General features: G+C 40.7%; 1 protein-coding gene across 1 annotated transcript in view; it reads right to left on the bottom strand.

The window, feature by feature from the left end:
* Nucleotides 1-4826, bottom strand: part of mrtfab (myocardin related transcription factor Ab) — an 81049-nt gene extending 76223 nt beyond the window's left edge. The window contains exons 1-2 of the mRNA XM_061967373.1: nt 4738-4826; nt 612-673 (exon numbers count right to left, since the gene is read on the bottom strand). The gene's annotated coding sequence lies outside the window, so the exon portion shown is untranslated. The remainder of the gene's footprint in view (nt 1-611; nt 674-4737) is intronic.
* Nucleotides 4827-6117: the final 1291 nt, after the last annotated feature.

Below are 6117 nucleotides of genomic sequence, written 5' to 3'. Positions count from 1 at the left end.
TATATATATATATACGATCCCTCTCTCACTCTAAATATATATACACATATATATATACGATCCCTCTCTCACTCTAAATATATATACACACACATATATATATATATATATATATATAAATATATATATATATATATATATATATATACATAATTTATACTGTATATATATACATATTTACGTATCTATATATATATATATATATATATAGAATCTATATACATCTATATATCTATGCATGGATTATATGTCTATATAGATATATAATATATATTATGTATACATAGATGTATATGTCTATACAGTATATACATATATATATTTTTGTATGCATTTTATCAAACACATTTTTTATTAATATCGATTATGTGTCTATCGTGATATATATTGATATAGTTTTATCGGCCCAAGCCTAGATGAACTGCAAAAATATTGGATGAAACCTGATGTTCTTAAAAGTGGCCACTGAAGTTAGAGTGTTACCAGCAGGTTGCAACACTTTTCTCAAGCTTTAAAAGGCCAGCTATAGTTTTGGAGACAGGAACAGCCACATATTTGCAATTAGAGCAGCAAAGATAAGGGGTGTGGTTGCAAAGGGGAATCAGACTTACCAAATTCACTTGAATTTAAAGGGGCGTCTTCCCATTGCAGCAGGTCAGGTATTTGAATGGGCCTGTTGAGCAAAAGCAGATAGAGCTTCAACATTAATTTAATGTCATCACCTTATGGAAGTACAATTGTCTCACATCAACTTATATCTATATCTATATGATATTAATACTTATGCATATATTAATAAATATACAAATACAAATGTTATATAAAATACATAAATAATTTGTATAAATAAACGCGTATTTGTAAATATATTTTGGAGATTTTAATATAAATGTGCGTTATTTTGTATTTGTATTGAATTTGCATATGTGGATCGCTTTTTTTTGCTTTTGTGTCGATGAGACATTCCTCCCACAAACCAGATGCACAAATAAATGTGACCTACATACTCCCCTGAACAACCAGCAGAGGGCACTGCAGCCAGAGCCGTCTCGGTAACAGAGCATTATATACATTATATGCAAAATGCCCGGAGTTCTCTGCACAAAAACAATCCATGTCTTTACAGAGAGAACGCACAACGGGCCTGAGCTTGCTAACGTTAGCTTTGTATTACCTAATGCTAATTTATCTAGTTAATCTGTAAGAGCGTGCTAGCTGCTTATTTTATTGTATCAATGCCGTTTAATGACCTAGTCCCGATGTAGATACTGATCTCTTATCAGTGCAATGTGTGTCAAAACATCATCATATATCAATAATCATATGACCCTCCCTAGTAGAGATGCGCGGTTTGCGGACACAACCGCGGAGTCCGCGGATTATCCGCGGATCGGGCGGATGAAATTAAAAAAAATAAGATTTTATCCGCGCGCGGGTCGGGTCGGGTGGATTAATTAGATATATATATATATATATTTTTTTTTTTTTTTTGTTTTTTTTTTGCGGGTGGCAGTTAAACCAATTCGGAAATATATATACATAGTTAAATGTTGTTACCCACATACGAAAAACGAGCAGGCACCTGCTGCATATGCCACAACAGAAGAAAAAAAAAGAAAAGAGATGGACACTTTTACGGAGTGGAGAAGGGACGCCTCGCCGGGGTCCGGGACCGAGGCCCCTTCCCCCGAGAGGGCCCCACCGGGAGCCGTAGCTGAGGCGATCCGCGAGAAGGGCCCGACGCACGTCCAGGGTTACTACCGCGCCCACCGCACCGACACCCCGCCTCGTCCGCCTTCGCCGCGGCCGGCGTCACGCGCAGCAGGTAAGCAGCTTACCTGCCCGCCACCCCCGTGGCCGGGGGCTCGTAACAGGGGTCACTCCGCGCGCGCCGCCCGCGCAGCTTACCTGCCCGCCACCCCTGTTGCCGGGGGCGCGTAACAGGGGTCACTCCGCGAGCAGTGCGCTCACGAAAGGGGTGGGGCTCACCCTGGTTGATATAGAGAGCAGGACGGTGGCCATGGAAGTCGGAACCCGCTTAGGAGTGTGTAACAACCCACCTGCCGAATCAACTAGCCCTGAAAATGGATGGCGCTGGAGCGTCGGGCCCATATACCCGGCCGTCGCCGGCAGCGAGACGCGCTTGGAGGTGCGCTCAGCGCGGCTCCCATATGATTGCGCACTGGTGTGCGTCTGGGTCGTGACAGCGTGGCACGCGGAAGTCTGTGCTGCATTGGATCAGTCTCCTTTCTTTAACAGGCAAAAGCTTTATAACCTCAGTGAGGTTATAAAGCTTGCGCACCAAACACGAAGCAAGGCCATGGTGCAGGAGAACAAAGGACTTCTTTCATTTAAGGTTTGTGATAAACCATCAAACTCATTCGTTAAAAGGACTCTATAGTAATATAAAGCGAATTTTTCTGGACATTATCATGCAAGAAAAGTTTATTTTTGGGACCGCGATCACCGCGTAATAATTTTTAAAGGTTGCATTACAAACATTTAACTGTCCCATGTGATCAGCCAGTGCGATTGGAAATCCATGCTCAATTATTGCCTCCGTAAATAAAACTTCGGCATTTATCACATCCAAAGAATCTGTTTGGGCGACGAAAAACGTTGAAAGTTTTCCACTTGTATCGCTAGCAACGGCATTAGACTTGTGTTTTTTTGTCCCAACGTGGTCTTTTACATCGCTAATTCTTCCGTGTCCGATCGAAAAATCTTGTCTGCACAAGGTGCAATTCGCGTAGTTTTCACCCTTTTTTTTTTTTTAATTAATGAAAAACCCGGAATAGGTTGATGAAAACCGTACGAATTACGGGAAAACCGGAGTAGTTGGCAGGCTCACTAATGCCTTGCATCATCTATATTAGATCGGGCGGATGGCGGGCGGGTGCAGTTCTGATCAAACGTTACATCGGGTGGATGGCGGATGGTTGACGACTTTCTGACGCGGTTGCGGATGAAATAAATTGCCTATCCGCGCATCTCTACTCCCTAGTGTGCCTCTGATTGGCTCGCCAGTGTCTGACCATGTCTGTGACCGAGACCGCTCTGGCTACAGTGCCCTCTGCTGGTTGTTCAGGGGAGTGTGTAGGTCACATGTATTTGTGCATCTGGTTTGTGGGAGGAATGTCTTATCGACACAAAAGCAAAAAAGCGATCTACATATGCAAATTCAATACAAATACAAATACAAAATCAAGCATATTTATATTCAAATCTCAAAAATATATTTACAAATACGTGTTTATTTTTAAAAATTAGAGATGCCGATAAATGCTTTAAAATGTAATATCGGAAATTATCGGTATCGGTTTCAACTTCCCCGATTTTCCCGGGAGACTCCCGAATTTCAGTGCCCCTATAAAAAATCTCCCGGGGCAACCATTCTCTCGATTTCCACCCGGACAACATTATTGGGGGCGTGGACAACATTATTGGGGGCATGCCTTAAAGGCACTGCCTGTCGTCACGTCTGCTTTTCCGCCATTCAATCAGCGTGCCGGCCCAGTCACATAATATATGCAGCTTTTATACACACATAAGTGAATGCAAGACATACTTGATCAACAGCCATACAGGTCACACTGAGGGTGGCCGTATAAACAACTTTAACACTGTTACAAATATGCGCCATACTGTGAACCCACACCAAACAACAATGACAAACACATTTCGGGAGAACATCCGCACCGTAACACAACATAAACACAACAGAACAAATACCCAGAACCCCTTGCAGCACTAACTCTTCCGGGACGCTACAATATACACCCCCGCTACCACCAAACCCCGCCCCCCTCAACTTTTTTCCATAACTGGAGATGAAGTTGTTCTCTTATTTTGGAAAACCTTGTTTTTGATTGATTGATTGAAACTTGTATTAGAAGATTGCACAGTACAGTACATATTCCGTACAATTGATCACTAAATGGTAACACCCGAATACGTTTTTAAACTTGTTTAAGTCGGGGTCCACGTTAATCAATTCATGGTAAAGTACATTGTTTAATGCATCCGGCGGGGCATCACAACAAAATTAGGCATAATAATGTGTTAATTCCACGACTTTATATATCGGTATCGGTTGATATCGGAATCGGTAATTAAGAGTTGGACAATATCGGAATATCGGCAAAAAAGCCATTATCGGACATCTCTAATACCAATTATGTATTTATTTGCATATCACATTTGTATGTGTATATTTATTAATACATGGATATGTATTAATATCATATTGATTTATATAAGTTGATGTGAGACAATTCTACTTCCATATCACCTCGATCATCATGCAACTATTTCCAAGTCATACAGCAGGTTTGACAACAACAGTAAGCTCCAGAGGTGCTGCACACATCGGTGTCACAGGGCATCAGAATACAGCACAGTACAGCTGTCACTAACCAAAACAGACACACAAGCTATGCTATTGTTAGCTTGTCTGGGAGCGAGTTAACCCCAACTAACCCGGGCGTAAAGTTGGGAGTAACGTCACACAATAAAATACAACCAGTTTAAAAACGACACACGTATTAACGCCACCTTCTGACACATAGAACATGTCAAACCTCCGTGCAAGCCTAGTTAACAACCTAGCATTAGCATGCTATGTTCGCCAGTCACACACTACTGCGGTGCTAACTCCGAAGCTATCTTATTCACTAGTCTGTGGCCTTCCCAGACGACGCTATTGCAGCGTCGTATTAAATATGTCATTATTCTTACTTATCATGCTCGCCAGTTGTGTGTTTAGTTGTCAGCTGCGAAGATAATACAGCAGCGTAGACACCCCGCTGCCACTTCCTGACGACAAAGGAAACTTTAACCGGAAAACCCTCCTCTACGTGGGAAGCATTTCGTTCAAAACAATGTCTCCTGACAAATAACTTGTTATTACTCCAGTAAGCGTGTTTGGGTCGTATATACACATTTCACACATTTCATTATACGACACATTAAACGAATAAAAGCGTGGGAATTGATGTTTTGACATTTGATTTAGTAGTCGAAGTATCTGTCGCCATCTAGTGTTGCTGGTTGTGTACTGTAGCTAACTGGTGGTCACCATGGTGGGTGTGGGCGACACTGCAAATAGTGGAGGTAAATACGGGTCCAATAATCTCGTTCCTATTTGAAAATAAATTTTACCTTTTCAACCTCGTTATACTATTGGCTAAGTTTTATATTCATAAATGTAAGTTTCTCAATAGCCAGCTTGTTTTTGGTGCCTTCAAAAAAGAATTATAGAACTCTACTTTAAAACGCTCTACCTCTAACAACCAAAAAGCTGTGAAAACTATGATGCTGTGTTCCAAATTTGGATTATTTACGAAACTTGTGTGAGCCTATGGCTTTACATTTTGTTACATATATATATTTTGCATTCTATATCTTACTATTATGTTGGATCCACTATGGACTGGACTCTCACAATATTATGTCAGACCCACTCGACATCCATTGCTTTCGGTCTCCCCTAGAGGGGGGGGTTACCCACATATGCGGTCCTCTCCAAGGTTTCTCATAGTCATTCACATCGACGTCCCACTGGGGTGAGTTTTTCCTTGCCCGTATGTGGGCTTTGTACCGAGGATGTCGTTGTGGCTTGTGCAGCCCTTTGAGACACTTGTGATTTAGGGCTATATAAATAAAGATTGATTGATTGATTGATGTTAGTTACTTTATTGAGTTTACATTACAACCCTCTGGCGCTGTTTTGTACTGTTTCTGTACTTGTTTTGATTATCATTATCTCTTGGTTGCATGTAAATGTTGCATATTATAAAAGTTTATCAAATTAAACATAAAATAATAATAATAATCTCGTCCTGGTTCGGATATTGTTTTTACTATAAGATCATCAAATCCATCATTCAAAGACTACCTTTTATTTGTTTATCTTGATTATACCCATAAAACACAGTACAAAGAATTTAGTCAAACAGAAAAACTTTTAATACATTTATTTGTGAACAACACCCCAGGTAACACCTAACGTTAGCGTAACGTTACCATGGTTCTCGTTTGGTTATGCAAGATGAGAACATTCTAAGAACATTCTGAGAACATATCAAAACCTATGACACACAAATTATTTGCCTGCAA

The sequence above is a fragment of the Nerophis lumbriciformis genome, linkage group LG11, assembly GCF_033978685.3.
Source record: "Nerophis lumbriciformis linkage group LG11, RoL_Nlum_v2.1, whole genome shotgun sequence".
Lineage (NCBI taxonomy): Eukaryota > Metazoa > Chordata > Actinopteri > Syngnathiformes > Syngnathidae > Nerophis > Nerophis lumbriciformis.
This window is presented reverse-complemented; position numbering and strand designations above follow the sequence as displayed.